This window comes from Carcharodon carcharias, chromosome 1 (assembly GCF_017639515.1).
Source record: "Carcharodon carcharias isolate sCarCar2 chromosome 1, sCarCar2.pri, whole genome shotgun sequence".
NCBI lineage: Eukaryota > Metazoa > Chordata > Chondrichthyes > Lamniformes > Lamnidae > Carcharodon > Carcharodon carcharias.
In genome coordinates, this window is record NC_054467.1 from 252,717,193 (window position 1) to 252,735,160 (window position 17,968).

Genomic DNA, 17,968 nt, shown 5'->3' on the forward strand with positions numbered 1-17,968 from the left:
ATGTCATGCACACTGAAGGAATGTCAGCAATTGAAGGAATGTCATCACACTGAAGGAATTTCACGAAAAGTGAAGGAACGCGAGCACACTGATGGAATGTCATGCAAACTGAAGAAATGTCAGCATACTGAATGAATGTCAGCACACTGAAGCAATGTCATGCTCATTGAAGGAATGTCATGCAGACTGAAGGAATGTCAACAAACTGAAGGAATGCCATGCACAGTGAAGAAATATCTGCACACTGAATGAATATAATGCCCACAGAAGAAATGTTATGCAGATTGAAGGAATGTCATAACGCTGAAGGATTGTCAGACACAATGAAGGAAAGTCAACTCAATGATGGAATGTCATGCAAACTGCAGGAATGTCATGCACACTGAAGAAATTTCATGACACTGAAATAATATATTGCACACTGAAGGAATGTCGTGCTCACTGAAAGAATGTCAGGCACAATGATGCAATGTCAGCAAACTGAAGGAACGTCATGCAAACTGAATGAATGTCAGCACACTGAAGGAATTTCTTGCACACTGAATGAATGTTAACACACTAAATGAATGTCAGGACACTGAAGGGTTATCGTGAACAATGAAGAATTGTCATGCACTCTGATGGAAGGTCATGCACGCTGAACAAATTTTATGAATGCTGAAGGAATGTCATGCACATTGAAGGAACGTCAGCACATTGAAGGAACGACAGCACACTGAAGAAATGTCAGCACACTGAAAGAATGCCATGCGCACTGAAGGAATGGCATGCACACAAGAAATTTCTGGACACTGAATGAATGTACTGCACACTGAAGGAATGTCATGCCCAATACAAGAATGTGGTGCACAGTGAAAGAATATGATGCGTACTGAAGGAATGTGAACACATTGATGGAATGTCATGCAACTGAAGAAAATTCAGGACACTGAATGAATATAATGCACACTTAAGGAATGTCATGCACATGGAAAGAATTTCAGCACACTGAAAGAATGTGCGGCAAAATGATGGAATGTCAGCACACTGAAGGAATGTCATGCATGCTGAGGAATATCATAAACACTGGTGGAATGTCAGCATGCTAAAGGAATGTCATGCACACTGAAGGAATGTCATGCACACTGAAGGAATGTTAGCACACTGGATGAATGTCAGCACACTGAAGAATTTTCATGCACACTGAAGCAATTTCAGACCATTGAAGTAATGTCAGCACACTGATGGAATTCCATGCACACTGAAGGAATGTCATGCACAATAAAAGAATGTGGCGCACAGTGAATGAATATCATGCTCACTGAAGAAATGTCAGCACACGGAAGAAATGGTATGCACACTGAAGGAATGTCAGCACACTAAAGTAATGTCAGCACACTGAAGGAATTTCATGCACACAGAAGGTTGTCATGTACATTGAAGGAATGTCAGCACACTGAAGGAATATCAGGACATTTAGGAATGTCGTGCACACTAAAGTATGGTCATGCACACTGCTGGAATGTCCTGCCCTCTGAAGGAATGTCATGTGCACTGAAGGACTGTCAGCGCACTGAAGGAACGACAGCACACCGAAGGAAATTCTTGCACACTGAAGGAATATCATGCACACTGAAGAAATGTCAGCACATTGAAGGAATATGATGCACTTTGAAGGAATGAGAGCACACTGATGGAATGTCATGCAACTGAAGAAAATTCAGGACACTGAATGAATATAATGCACACAGAAGGAATGTCAATGTACTGAAAGAATGTCAGACACAATGATGGAATGTCATGCACAGTGATGGAATGTCATGCACACTGATGGAATGTCAGCATCCGAAAGCAATGTCAGCACACTGAAGGAATGTCATGCACACTGAAGGAAAGTTAGCACACTGAATGAATGTCATGCACACTGAATGAACATCATGCACACTGACGGAATGTCATGCACACTGACGGAATGTCATGCACACTGAATGATTGTCAGGACCCTGAAAGAATATCGTGCACACTGAAGAATTTTCATACACACTGAAGCAATTTCAGACCATCGAAGTAATGTCAGCACACTGATGGAATTTCATGCACACTGAAGGAATGTCAGCAATTGAAGGAATGTCATCACACTGAAGGAATTTCATGAAAAGTGAAGGAACGTGAGCACACTGTTGGAATGTCATGCAAACTGAAGAAATGTCAGCATACTGATTGAATGTCAGCACACTGAAGCAATATCATGCTCACTGAAGGAATGTCATGCTGACTGAAGGAACGTCAACAAACTGAAGGAATGCCATGCACAATGAAGAAATATCTGCACACTGAATGAATATAATGTCCACAGAAGAAATGTTATGCAGACTGAAGCGATGTCAGAACGCTGAAGGATTGTCAGGCACAATGAAGGAAAGTCAACTCAGTGATGGAATGTCATGCAGAATGCAGGAATGTCATGCACACTGAAGAAATTTCATGACACTGAAATAATATAATGCACACTGAGGGAATGTCATGCAAACTAAAGGAATGACATTCATTCAGTGTCCAGGAATTTCTTGTGTGCATGTCATTCCTTTAGTTTGCATGACATTCCTTCAGTGTGCATTATATTAATTCAGTGTCATGAAATTTCTTCAGTGTGCATGACATTCCTGCAGTCTGCATGACATTCCATCATTGAGTTGACTTTCCTTCATTGTGCATGACATTCCTTCAATGTGTAGTACATTCATTCAGTGTCCAGAAATTTCTTGTGTGCATGTACTACACATTGAAGGAATGTCATGCACAATAAAAGAATGTGGAGCACAGTGAATGAGTGTCATGCTCACTGAAGAAATGTCAGCACACTGTTGGAATGCCATGCACGGTGAAGAAATGTCAGCACACTGAAGGAATGTCATGCACACTGAAAGAATGTCAGCACACTGAAGGAATATCAAAACATTCTATGAATGTTGTGCACACTGAAGAATTGTAATACACACAGAAGGAAGGTCAGCCCATTGATGTAATGTCAGCACACTGATGGAATATCATGCACGCTGAAGGAATGGTATGCATGCTGAAGGAATGTCATGCGCACTGAAGGTCTGTCAGCACATTGAAGGAATGTCCACACACTGATGGAATGTAATGCATGCTGAAGGAATGGTATGCACACTGAAGGAATATCATGCACACTGAAGAAACGTCAGAACATTGAAGGTATATCATCACACTGAAGGAATATCATGCACAATGAAAGAATGTGAACACACTGATGGAATGTCATGCAACTGAAGAAAATTCAGGACACTGAATGAATGTAAAGCACACTTAAGGAATGTCATGCACACTGAAGGAATGTCAGCACACTGAAGGAATGTCATACACACTGGTGGAATGTCAGCATGCTAAAGGAATGTCATGCACACTGAACGAATGTCAGCACACTGAAGGAATGTCATGCACACTGAAGGAATGTTAGCACACTGCCTGATTGTCAGCACACTGAAGAATTTTCATGCACACTGAAGGAATTTCAGCCAATTGAAGTAATGTCAGCACACTGATGGAACTTCATGCACACTGAAGGAAGGTCATGGACAATAAAAGAATGTGGCGCACAGTGAATGAATATCATGCTCACTGAAGAAATGTCAGCACACAGAAGAAATGGCATGCACACTGAAGAAATGGCATGCACACTGAAGGAATGTCAGCACACTGAAGGAATTTCATGCACACAGAAGGATTGTCATGCACATTGAAAGAATATCATGCACACCGAAGGAATATCATGCACACTGAAGAAATGTCAGCACATTGAAAGAATATGATGCACATTGAAGGAATGTGAGCACACTGATGGAATGTCATGCAACTGAAGAAAATTCAGGACACTGAATGAATATAATGCACACTGAAAGAATGTCATGCAAACTGATGGAATGTCAGCATCCGAAAGGAACGTCATGAGAACTGAAAGAATGTCATGCACACTGAAGGAATGTTAGCACACTGAATGAATGTCATGCACACTGAAGGAATGTCATGCAAACTGAAGAATTTTCATGCACACTGAAGCAATTTCAGACCATTGAAGTAATGTCAGCACACTGATGGAATTTCATGCACACTGAAGGAATGTCATGCACACTGAAGGAATGTCAGCAATTGAAGGAATGTCATCAGACTGAAGGAATTTCACGAAAAGTGAAGGAATGTGAGCACACTGATGGAATGTCATGCACAATGAAGAAATATCTGCACACTGAATGAATATAATGCCCACAGAAGAAATGTTATGTAGACTGAAGGAATGTCAGAATGCTGAAGGATTGTCAGGCACAATGAAGGAAAGTCAACTCAATGATGGAATGTCATGAAGACTGCAGGAATGTCATGCACACTGAAGAAATTTCATGACACTGAATTAATATATTGCACACTGAAGGAATGTCATGCACACTGAAGGAATGTCATGCTCACTGAAGGAATGTCATGCTCACTGAAAGAATGTCAGGCACACTGGAGGAATGTCAGCACACTGAAGGAATTTCTTGCACACTGAATGAATGTTAATACACTGAATGAATGTCATGCACACTGAATGAATGTCATGCACACTGAATGAATGTCTTGCCCACTGAAGGAATGTTAAGCACAATTGTCATGCACACTGAAGGAATTTCAAGCACACTAAAGGAATTTCATGCACACTGAAGGAATTTCAAGCACACTAAAGGAATATCATGCATACTGAAGGAATTTCAAGCACACTGAAGGAATTTCATGCACACTGATGGAATTTCATTCACAATGAAGGAATGTCGTGCACACTCGTAAAATGTCATGCCCACTGAAGTAATGTTAGCACACTGAATGAATGTCAGGACACTGAAGGAATATCATGCAAAATGAAGAATTGTCATGAACTCTGAAGGAAGGTCATGCACGCTGAGGAAATGTTAGCACACTGGATGAATGTCAGCACACTGAAGAATTTTCATGCACACTGATGCAATTTCAGACCATTGAAGTATGTCAGCACATGGATGGAATTTCATGCACACTGAAGGAATGTCATGCACAATAAAAGAATGTGGCGCACAGTGAATGAATATCATGTTCACTGAAGAAATGTCAGCACACAGAAGAAATGGCATGCACGCTGAAGGAATGTCAGCACATTGCAGGAATGTCAGCACACTGAAGGATTTTCATGCACACGGAAGGTTGTCATGCACATTGAAGGAATGTCAGCACACTGAAGGAATATCAAGACATTTTAGGAATGTTGTGCACACTAAAGTATTGTCATGCACACTGCTGGAATGTCCTGCACTCTGAAGGAATGTCATGCGCACTGAAGGACAGTCAGCACATTTAAGGAACGACAGCACACTGAAGGAAAGTCTTGCACACTGAAGGAATATCATGCACACTGAAGAAATGTCAGCACATTGAAGGAATATCATCACACTGAAGGAATATGATGCACATTGAAGGAATGAGAGCAAACTGATGGAATGTCATGCAACTGAAGAAAATTCAGGACACTGAATGAATATAATGCACACTGAAGGAATGTCATGCACTGAAAGAATGTCAGCACGCTGAAAGAATGTCAGGCACAATGATGGAATGTCAGCACACTGATGGAATGTCAGCATCCGAAAGGAATGTCATGCACACTGAAGGAATGTCATGCACACTGAATGAATGTCATGCACACTGAATGAATGTCATGCACACTGAATGAATGTCATGCACACTGACGGAATGTCATGCACACTGAATGATTGTCAGGACCCTGAAGAAACGTCGTGCACTCTGAAGAATTTTCATGCACACTGAAGCAATTTCAGACCATTGAAGTAATGTCAGCACACTGATGGAATTTCATGCACACTGAAGGAATGTCATGCACACTGAAGGAATGTCAGCAATTGAAGGAATGTCATCAGACTGAAGGAATTTCACAAAAAGTGAAGGAACGTGAGCACACTGATGGAATGTCATGCAAACTGAAGAAATGTCTGCATACTGAAGGAATGTCAACAAACTGAATGAATGTCAGCACACTGAAAGAATTTCTTGCACACTGAATGAATGTTAACACACAATGAATGTTATGCCCACTTAAAGAAAGTAAAGCACAATTGTCATACACACTGAAGGAATGTCATGCACACTGAAGGAATTTCATTCACAATGAAGGAATGTCGTGCACACTCGTAAAATGTCATGCCCACTGAAGTAATGTCAGCACAATGAATGAATGTCAGGACACTGAAGGAATATCGTGCACAATGAAGAATTGTCATGCACTCTGAAGGAAGGTCATGCATGCTGAACAAATTTTATGAATGCTGAAGGAATGTCATGCAAATTGAAGAAACGTCAGTAAGTTGAAGTAATGACAGCACACAGAATAAATGTCTTGCACACTGAAGGAATGTCATGTATGCAAGAAATTTCTGGACATTGAATGAATGTAATGCACATGGAAGGAATGTCAAGCACAATGAATGAAGGCCAGCACACAAAGAATTTCAGGCACAAGGAAGGAATTTCAGTCACTGAAGGAATGACATGCACACTGAAGGAATGTCATTCACACTGAAGGACTGTCCTGCAGACTGAAGGATTGTCGGCACACTGAAGGAATGTCACGCACACTGAAGAAATGGCAGCAGGATGAATGAGTGAGATGCACACAGAAGGAATGTCATGCAAACTGAAGTAATGTCAGCACACTGAAAGATTGTCAGGCACAATGACGGAATTTCAGCACAATGAAGGAATTTCATGCACACAAGAAATTCAGGACACTGATTGAATGTAATGCACACTGAAGGAATGTCATGCATGCTAAAGTAATGCCATGCACTCAGAATGAAAACTAAGCACCCTGAAGAAATGTCAACACACTGCAGGAATATTATGGACACTATAGGAATCTCTTGCACACTGAAGGAATGTCAGCACACTGAAGGAATGTGGTGCATATTGAAGGAATGTCATGCACACAAAAGGAATTTGATGCATACTGGAGGAATGTCAGCACACTGAATGAATGTCAGGACACTTTTGCAATGTCATGCATACTGAAGGAATTTAATGCACGCTGAAGGAACATCATGCACAAAGAAGTGTGCATGAAAATTCTTCAGTGTGCACCACATTACTTCAGTATCCTAACATTCCTTCAGTGTGCATGACATTCCTTCAGTCTGCTGACATTTCCTCAGTGTGCATGATATTCGTACTTAGCGCATGACATTCCTTCAGCATCCATGACATTTCTTCAGCATGCATGACATTCCAACAGACTCCTGGACATTCCTTCAGTGTGCATGAAATTGCTTTTGTGTGCATGACATTCCTTCAGTGCTCTAACATTCCTTCAGTGCGCTGACATTCCTTCAGTGTGCATGCTAAACCTAAATTGTGCATTACATTCATTCAGTGTGCATGACATTCCTTTTGGGTATGACGTTCCTTCAGTGTGAATGACACACATTCAGTTTGCCTGACAATCCTTCATTGTGCTGAAATTTCTTCAGTTTGCATCACATTGCATCAGTGCGCTCACATTCCTTCAGTGTGCATGACATTCCATCAGTGTCCTGACATTACTTCAGTGTGCTGACATTCCTTCAGTGCCGTAACATTCCTTCAGTGTGCTGACATTCCTTCAATGTGCATGACATTCCTTCAGTCTGCTGACATTTTCTCAGTGTGCATGATCTTCGTACTGTGTGCATGACATTCCTTCAGCGTCCATAACATTTCTTCAGCATGCATGACATTCCATCAGACTCCTGACATTCCTTCAGTGTGCATGAAATTGCTTTTGTGTGCATGACATTCCTTCAGTGCTCTAACATTCCTTCGGTGTGCTTACATTCCTACAGTGTGCTGACATTTCTTCAGTATGCATTACATTCTTTGAGTATCCTGAAATTACTTGTGTACATGACATTTCTTCAGTGTGCTGACATTCCTTTAGTGTAAATGACATTCCTTCAGTGTGCATTACATTCATTCATTCGGCTGACATTTCTTCAGTGTGCATGACATTCCTTTAGTGGGCTGACATTCCATCAGTTTGCCTGACATTCCTTCAGTGTGCTGAACTTTCTTCAGTTTGCATCACATTGCATCAGTGTGCTCACATTCCTACAGTGTGTATGATATTCCTTCAGTGTCATTAAACTCCTTCAATGTGCTGACATTTCTTCAGTGTGCATGATCTTCCTTCAGTGTGCATGATATTGCTTAAGTGTGCTGACATTCGTACTGTGTGCATGACAGTCCTTCAGTGTGCATGACATTCCTTCAGTTAGCATTACATAGCATTCCTTCAGTATGCTGATTCTCCTTCAGTGTGAAGAACATTCCTTGCATGTCCTGCCATTTCTTTAGTGTGCATGATATTCATTCAGCGTGCATGATATTCCCTTAGTTTGCTGACATTCCTTCAGTGTGCTGACATTCCTTCATTGCACAAGACAGTCCTTCACTGGGCATGACATTCCTTCATTGACCATGACATTCCTTGAGTGTGCTGACGTTCTTTCAGTGTGCAGAACATTCATTCATTGTGCATGACATTCCATCAGAGTGCATTAATTTCATTCATTCTGCTGACATTCCTTCATTGTGCATGACATTCCATCAGAGTGCATTAATTTCATTCATTCTGCTGACATTCCTTCAGTGTGCATGACATTCGCTCAGTGTGCATGCCAAACCTAATGTGTGCATTACATTCATTCAGTGTCCAGAAATTCCTTGTGTGCATGACATTGCTTCAGTGTGCATGACATTCCTTCAGTGCGCTGACATTCCTTCAGTGTGCATGACATTCCTAGTGTGCATGCCAAACCTAAATTGTGCATTACATTCATTCAGTTTGCCTGACATTCCTTCATTGTGCTGAAATTTCTTCAGTTTGCATCACATTGCATCAGTGCGCTCACATTCCTTCAGTGTGCATGACATTCCTTCAGTGCTCTAACATTCCTTCAGTGTGCTGACATTCATTCAGTGTGCAACGTATTACTTCACTGTCCTGACATTCCTTCAGTGTGCACAAGATTCCTTCAGTGCGCATGACATTCCTACATTCTGCTGACATTCCTTCAGTGTGCATGATATTCGTACTGTGTGCATGACATTTCTACAGCATCCATGATATTTCTTCAGCATGCATGACATTCCATCAGTCTCCTGACATTACTTCAGTGTGCTGACATTCCTTCAGTGTGCATGAAATTGCTTTTGTGTGCATGGCATTCCTTCAGTGTGCATGAAATTGCTTTTGTGTGCATGACATTCCTTCAGTGCTCCAACATTCCTTCAGTGTGCTGACATTCCTTTAGTGCTCTAACACTCCTTCAGTGTGCTGACATTTCTTCAGTATGCATAACATTCATTGAGTGTCCTGAATTTATTTGTGTGCATGACATTCGCTCAGTGTGCATGATATTCCTTGTGGGTATGACATTCCTTGTGGGTATGACATTCCTTCAGTGTGAATGACACTCATTCAGTTGGCCTGACATTCGGTCATTGTGCCGAAATTTCTTCAGTTTGCATCACATTGCATCAGTGCGCTCACATTCCTTCAGTGTGGATGACATTCCATCAGTGTGCTAACATTCCTTCAGTGTGCATGATATTCCTTCAGTACGCATGATATTGCTTAAGTGTGCTTACATTCGTACTGTGTGCATGACATTCCTTCAGTAAGCATTACATAGCATTCCTTCACTATGCTGACATGCCTTCAGTGTGAAGAACTTTCCTTCAGTGTGCAGAACATTCCTAGGTGTGAATGACATTCCTTCAGGATGCTGATTTTCCTTCTTGTGCATGACATCCAATCAGTGTGTTGACATTCCTTCTGTGTCCTGCCATTTCTTCAGTGTGCATGATATTCATTCAGTGTGCATGCTATTCCTTCAGTTTGCTGAAATTCCTTCAGTGTGCTGACATTCCTAGAGTGTGCTGACATTCCTTCATTGCACATGACATTCCTTCACTGGGCATGACATTCCTTCAGTGACCATGACATTCCTTGAGTGTGCTGACGTTCCTTCAGTATGCAGAACATTCATTCATTGTGCATGACATTCCATCAGAGTGCATTAATTTCATTCATTTTGCTGACATTCGTTCAGTGTACATGACATTCGCTCAGTGTGCATGCCAAACCTAATGTGTGCATTACATTCACTCAGTGTCCAGAAATTCCTTGTGTGCATGACATTGCTTCAGTGTGCATGACAACCCTTCAGTGTGCATGACATTCCTTCAGTGTGCATGACATCCCTTCAGTGTGCATGACATTCCTTCAGTGTGCATGACATTCCTTCAGTGTGCATGACATCCCTTCAGTGTGCATGACATTCCTTCAGTGTGCATGACATCCCTTCAGTGTGCATGACATCCCTTCAGTGTGCATGACATTCCTTCAGTGTGCATGATATCCCTTCAGTGTGCATGACATTCCATCAGTATCCTGACATTTCTTCAGTGTGCTCAACTTTCTTCAGTTTGCATCACATTGCATCAGTGTACTCACATTCCTACAGTGTGTATGATATTCCTTCAGTGTCATTACACTCCTTCAATGTGCTGACATTTCTTCAGTGTGCATGATATTGCTTATGTGTGCTGACATTCGTACTGTGTGCATGACATTCCTTCAGTGTGCATCACATTCCTTCGGTAAGCATTGCATAGCATTCCTTCAGTATGCTGACATTCCTTCTGTATGAAGAACCTTCCTTCAGTGACCATGACATTCCTTGAGTGTGCTGACGTTCCTACAGTGTGCAGAACATTCATTCATTGTGCACGACATTCCGTCAGTGTGCCGTAATTTCATTCATTCTGCTGACATTCCTTCAGTGTGCATGACATTCGCTCAGTGTGCATGCCAAACCTAAAGTGTGCATTACATTCATTCAGTGTCCAGAAATTGCTTGCGTGCATGACATTCCTTCAGCGTGCATGCCAAACCAAAAGTGTGCATGACATTCCTTCAGTGTGCATGACATTCCTTGTGGTTATGACATTCCTTCAGTGTGAATGACACTCATTCAGTTTGCCTGACATTCCTTCATTGTGCTGAAATTTCTTCAGTTTGCATCACATTGCATCAATGCGCTCACATCCCTTCAGTGTGGATGACATTCCTTCAGTGTGCATGACATTGCTTCAGTGTGCTGACAATTCTTCATGGTGCATGACATTCATTCAGTGTGCTGACATTCCTTCAGTGTGCAATATATTAATTCAGTATCATGACATTCCTTCAGTCTGCATGACATTCCTTCAGTGTGCATGACATTCATTCCGTGTGATAACATTCCTTCAGTGTGTTGACATTTCTTCAGTGCACATGACATTCCTTCAGCATGCATGACATTCCTTCAGTGTGCTGACATTACTTCAATGGGCTGAATTTCCTTCAGTGTTCATGAAAATTCTTCAGTGTGCATGACACTCCTTCAGTGTCCTGACCATCATTCACTGTGAATGACATTCCATCAGCATGCATGACATTCATTCAGAATTAATGACATTCATTCAGTGTGCTAACATTCCTTCAGTGTGCATGACATTCCTCAGTGTGCTGACATTCATTCAGTGTGCATGACATTCCTTAAGTGTACATTATATTCATTCAGTGTGCATACATTTCTTCAGTGCGCATGGCATTCCTAGAGTGTTGACATTCCTTCAGTCTGCATGACATTCCTTCAGTGTTCATGATATTCCTTCAGTGTGATGACATCCCTTCAACTGCTGACATTCCTTCAGTCTGCATTATATTCCTTCAGTTTGCTTGCATTCCTTCAGTGCTCTAACATTCCTTCAGTTTGCTGACATTCCTTCAGTCTGCATGACATTCCTTCAGTGTGCATGACATTCATTCCAGGTGATAACATTCCTTCAGTGTGCTGACATTACTTCAATGGGCTGAGATTCCTTCAGTGTGCATGAAAATTCTTGTGTGCATGACATTCCTTCAGTGTCCTGACAATCATTCACTGTGAATGATGTTCCATCAGTGTGCTAACATTCCTTCAGTGTGCCTGACATTCCTCAGTGTGCCTGACATTCCTCAGTGTGCCTGACATTCCTCAGTGTGCATGACATTCGTTCAGCGTGCATGACATTCCTTAAGTGTGCATTATATTCATTCAGTGTGCCGACATTTCTTAAGTGCACATGGCATTCTTAAAGTGTGTGGACATTCCTTCAGTCTGCATGACATTCCTTCAGTGTTCATGACATTCCTTCAACTGTTGACTCTCCTTCAGTGTGCATGACATCCTTTCAGCTTTTATGACATTCCTTCCGAGTGCATGAAATTCCATTAGTGCGCTGACATTACTTCAATGGACTGAAATATCTTCAGTGTGCATGAAAATTCTTCAGTGTGCACGACATTACTTCAGTGTCCTGACATTCCTTCAGTGTGCATGAGATTCCTTCAGTCTGCTGACATTTCTTCAGTGTGTATGATATTCGTACTTTGTGCATGACATTCCTTCAGCGTCCATGACATTTCTTCAGCATGCATGACATTCCATCAGGGTCCTGACGTTCCTTCAGTGTGCTGACATTGCTTCATTGTGCCTGACATTCTTTCAGTGTGCTGACATTCCTTCAGTTTGCAATGTATTAATTCAGTGTCATGAAATTTCTTCAGTGTGCTGACATTCCTTCAGTGTGTTGACATTTCTTCAGTGCACATGACATTCCTTCAGCATGCATGCCATTCCATCAGTGTGATGACATTACTTCAATAGGCTGAAATTCCTTCAGTGTGCATGAAAATTCTTCAGAGTGCACGACATTGCTTCAATGTCCTGACAATCATTCACTGTGAATGACAGTCCATCAGCGTGCATGATATTCATTCAGAATGTATGACATTCATTCAGTGTGTTAACATTCCTTCAGCGTGCATGACATTCCTCAGTGTGTTGACATTCATTCAGTGCGCATGGCATTCCTTAAGTGTACATTATATTCATTCAGTGTGCAGACATTTCTTCAGTGGGCATGGCATTCCTAAAGAGTGTTGACATTCCTTCAGTCTGCATGACATCCTTCAGTGTTCATGATATTCCTTCAGTGTGATGACATTCCTTCAACTGCTGACATTCCTTCAGTCTGCATTATATTCCTTCAGTTTGCTTGCATTCCTTCAGTGCTCTAACATTCCTGCAGTGTGCTGACGTTCCTGTAGTGTGCATGACATTACTTCCGTGTGCTTGCATTCCTTCAGTGCTCTAACATTCTTTCACTGTCCTGGCATTCCTTCAGTGTGCACGAGATTCCTTCAGTGTGCATGACATTCCTACATTCTGCTGACATTTCTTCAGTGTGCATGATATTCATACTGCGTGCATGACATTCTTTCAGTGTGCTGACATTTCTTCATGGTGCATGACATTCATTCAGTTTGCAGAACATTCCTTTAGTGTCCTGACATTCCTTCAGTGTGCAGAACATTCCTAGGTGTGAATGACATTCCTTCAGGATGCTGATTTTCCTTCTTGTGCATGACATCCAATCAGTGTGTTGACATTCCTTCTGTGTCCTGCCATTTCTTCAGTGTGCATGATATTCATTCAGTGTGCATGCTATTCCTTCAGTTTGCTGAAATTCCTTCAGTGTGCTGACATTCCTAGAGCGTGCTGACATTCCTTCATTTCACATGACATTCCTTCACTGGGCATGACATTCCTTCAGTGACCATGACATTCCTTGAGTGTGCTGACGTTCCTTCAGTATGCAGAACATTCATTCATTGTGCATGACATTCCATCAGAGTGCATTAATTTCATTCATTTTGCTGACATTCGTTCAGTGTACATGACATTCGCTCAATGTGCATGCCAAACCTAATGTGTGCATTACATTCATTCAGTGTCCAGAAATTCCTTGTGTGCATGACATTGCTTCAGTGTGCATGACAACCCTTCAGTGTGCATGACATTCCTTCAGTGTGCATGACATCCCTTCAGTGTGCATGACGTCCCTTCAGTGTGCATGACATTCCTTCAGTGTGCATGACATTCCTTCAGTGTGCATGACATCCCTTCAGTGTGCATGACATTCCTTCAGTGTGCATGACATCCCTTCAGTGTGCATGACATCCCTTCAGTGTGCATGACATTCCTTCAGTGTGCATGACATCCCTTCAGTGTGCATGACATTCCATCAGTATCCTGACATTTCTTCAGTGTGCTCAACTTTCTTCAGTTTGCATCACATTGCATCAGTGTACTCACATTCCTACAGTGTGTATGATATTCCTTCAGTGTCATTACACTCCTTCAATGTGCTGACATTTCTTCAGTGTGCATGATATTGCTTATGTGTGCTGACATTCGTACTGTGTGCATGACATTCCTTCAGTGTGCATCACATTCCTTCGGTAAGCATTGCATAGCATTCCTTCAGTATGCTGACATTCCTTCTGTATGAAGAACCTTCCTTCAGTGACCATGACATTCCTTGAGTGTGCTGACATTCCTACAGTGTGCAGAACATTCATTCATTGTGCACGACATTCCGTCAGTGTGCCGTAATTTCATTCATTCTGCTGACATTCCTTCAGTGTGCATGACATTCGCTCAGTGTGCATGCCAAACCTAAAGTGTGCATTACATTCATTCAGTGTCCAGAAATTGCTTGCATGCATGACATTCCTTCAGTGTGCATGACATTCCTTCAGTGTGAATGACACTCATTCAGTTTGCCTGACATTCCTTCATTGTGCTGAAATTTCTTCAGTTTGCATCACATTGCATCAATGCGCTCACATTCCTTCAGTGTGGATGACATTCCTTCAGTGTGCATGACATTGCTTCAGTGTGCTGACAATTCTTCATGGTGCATGACATTCCTTCAGTGTGCTAACATTCCTTCAGTGTGCAAGAAATTCCTTCAGTATGCTGACATTCCTTCAGTGTGCAATATATTAATTCAGTATCATGACATTCCTTCAGTCTGCATGACATTCCTTCAGTGTGCATGACATTCATTCCGTGTGATAACATTTCTTCAGTGTGTTGACATTTCTTCAGTGCACATGACATTCCTTCAGCATGCATGACATTCCTTCAGTGTGCTGACATTACTTCAATGGGCTGAATTTCCTTCAGTGTTCATGAAAATTCTTCAGTGTGCATGACACTCCTTCAGTGCCCTGACCATCATTCACTGTGAATGACATTCCATCAGCATGCATGACATTCATTCAGAATTAATGACATTCATTCAGTGTGCTAACATTCCTTCAGTGTGCATGACATTCCTCAGTGTGCTGACATTCATTCAGTGTGCATGACATTCCTTAAGTGTACATTATATTCATTCAGTGTGCAGACATTTCTTCAGTGCGCATGGCATTCCTAGAGTGTTGACATTCCTTCAGTCTGCATGACATTCCTTCAGTGTGCTGACATTACTTCAATGGGCTGAATTTCCTTCAGTGTTCATGATATTCCTTCAGTGTGATGACATTCCTTCAACTGCTGACATTCCTTCAGTCTGCATTATATTCCTTCAGTTTGCTTGCATTCCTTCAGTGCTCTAACATTCCTTCAGTTTGCTGACATTCCTGCAGTGTGCATGACATTCCTTCAGTGTGCAATATATTAATTCAGTGTCATGCCATTCCTTCAGTCTGCATGACATTCCTTCAGTGTGCATGACATTCATTCCAGGTGATAACATTCCTTCAGTGTGCTGACATTACTTCAATGGGCTGAGATTCCTTCAGTGTGCATGAAAATTCTTGTGTGCATGACATTCCTTCAGTGTCCTGACAATCATTCACTGTGAATGATGTTCCATCAGTGTGCTAACATTTCTTCAGTGTGCCTGACATTCCTCAGTGTGCCTGACATTCCTCAGTGTGCATGACATTCGTTCAGCGTGCATGACATTCCTTAAGTGTGCATTATATTCATTCAGTGTGCCGACATTTCTTAAGTGCACATGGCATTCTTAAAGTGTGTGGACATTCCTTCAGTCTGCATGACATTCCTTCAGTGTTCATGACATTCCTTCAACTGTTGACTCTCCTTCAGTGTGCATGACATCCTTTCAGCTTTTATGACATTCCTTCCGAGTGCATGAAATTCCATTAGTGCGCTGACATTACTTCAATGGACTGAAATATCTTCAGTGTGCATGAAAATTCTTCAGTGTGCACGACATTACTTCAGTGTCCTGACATTCCTTCAGTGTGCATGAGATTCCTTCAGTGTGCATGACATTCCTTCAGTCTGCTGACATTTCTTCAGTGTGTATGATATTCGTACTTTGTGCATGACATTCCTTCAGCGTCCATGACATTTCTTCAGTATGCATGACATTCCATCAGGGTCCTGACGTTCCTTCAGTGTGCTGACAGTGCTTCATTGTGCCTGACATTCTTTCAGTGTGCTGACATTCCTTCAGTGTGCAATGTATTAATTCAGTGTCATGAAATTCCTTCAGTGTGTTGACATTTCTTCAGTGCGCATGACATTCCTTCAGCATGCATGCCATTCCATCAGTGTGATGACATTACTTCAATAGGCTGAAATTCCTTCAGTGTGCATGAAAATTCTTCAGAGTGCACGACATTGCTTCAATGTCCTGACAATCATTCACTGTGAATGACAGTCCATCAGCGTGCATGACATTCATTCAGAATGTATGACATTCATTCAGTGTGCTAACATTCCTTCAGTGTGCATGACATTCCCCAGTGTGTTGACATTCATTCAGTGCGCATGGCATTCCTTAAGTGTACATTATATTCATTCAGTGTGCAGACATTTCTTCAGTGGGCATGGCATTCCTAAAGAGTGTTGACATTCCTTCAGTCTGCATGACATCCTTCAGTGTTCATGATATTCCTTCAGTGTGATGACATTCCTTCAACTGCTGACATTCCTTCAGTCTGCATTATATTCCTTCAGTTTGCTTGCATTCCTTCAGTGCTCTAACATTCCTGCAGTGTGCTGACATTCCTGTAGTGTGCATGACATTACTTCTGTGTGCTTGCATTCCTTCAGTGCTCTAACATTCCTTCACTGTCCTGGCATTCCTTCAGTGTGCACGAGATTCCTTCAGTGTGCATGACATTCCTACATTCTGCTGACATTTCCTCAGTGTGCATGATATTCATACTGTGTGCATGACATTCTTTCAGTGTGCTGACATTTCTTCATGGTGCATGACATTCATTCAGTTTGCAGAACATTCCTTTAGTGTCCTGACATTCCTTCAGTGTGCATATCATTTCTTCAGTCTGCTGACATTCCTTCAGTGAGCATCACATTCCTTCAGTGTGCATGACAGTCATTCAGTATGCTAAAATTATTTCTGTGTCTGACATTCCTTCGGTGTGCATGATATTCCTACAGTGTGATGAAATTCCTTCATTGTGCCTGAGAATTTTTCGGTCTGCTGACATTTCTTCACTTTCCATGACGTTCCATCAGTGTGTTCACATTCCTTCAGTGTGCATGATATTCCATGATTGTGATGACATTCATTCAGTGGGCATGACATTCCTTCAGTGTGCTGAAATTTCTTCAGTTTGCATTACGTTCCATCAATGTGCACACATTCCTTCAGTGTGAATGATATTCCTTGAGTGTGATCATATTCGTTCAATGTGCTGACAATCATTAAGTGTACATGACATTCCATCAGTGTGCTGACATTCCTTAGTGGGCTGATATTCCAACAGCTTGCCTGACATTCCTTCAGTGTGCTGAACCTTCTTCATTTTGCATAACATTACGTCAGTGTGCTCACATCCCTACAGTGTGTATGATATTCCTTCAGTGCCATTACACTCCTTCAATGTTCTGACATTTCTTCAGTGTGCCTGACATTTCTTCAATGTGCATGACATTCCTTCAGTCTGCTGACATTTCTTCAGTTTGCATGATAT